The sequence below is a fragment of the Amphiura filiformis genome, chromosome 19 (genome assembly GCF_039555335.1).
Source record: "Amphiura filiformis chromosome 19, Afil_fr2py, whole genome shotgun sequence".
Classification (NCBI taxonomy): Eukaryota; Metazoa; Echinodermata; class Ophiuroidea; order Amphilepidida; family Amphiuridae; genus Amphiura; species Amphiura filiformis.
The window spans coordinates 55207946-55208351 of NC_092646.1; positions in this window are offsets into that span (position 1 = coordinate 55207946).

Here is a 406-nt window from a genome sequence, read left to right on the forward strand (position 1 = left end):
TTGAAATGGACATTGGAGTTTAAAATGTTGAACTGCAAATATTTGTGCAAATGCCCGATTTGACTACTGGTACTATAAAAGTCAGTAAAGATACTAGTTGTCATCTGATGTCACCTGTCAATCAAACTCTCCACGGCTCATGATAGTAGTACTTAAAAAGGAGGGGTTGATTTATCTGGTGCCTTTATCTAAGAAAAGGAATCACAGAAAATGGCAGATGTTGTTGGTACTATTACAAGGTAAAAATCAACTTATCAAGGAATGGTTGCCTTAGGAAAGTAAACTACTATGATTTAGTTCACCTCAAGTTCGGTATCGACGTATGTGCGTTTTTCACTGGCCGCAGTATCGAATCGTGCGCGTAAAGTTAATCGCACAAAGTATACATGCACGCGTATAAGGACGA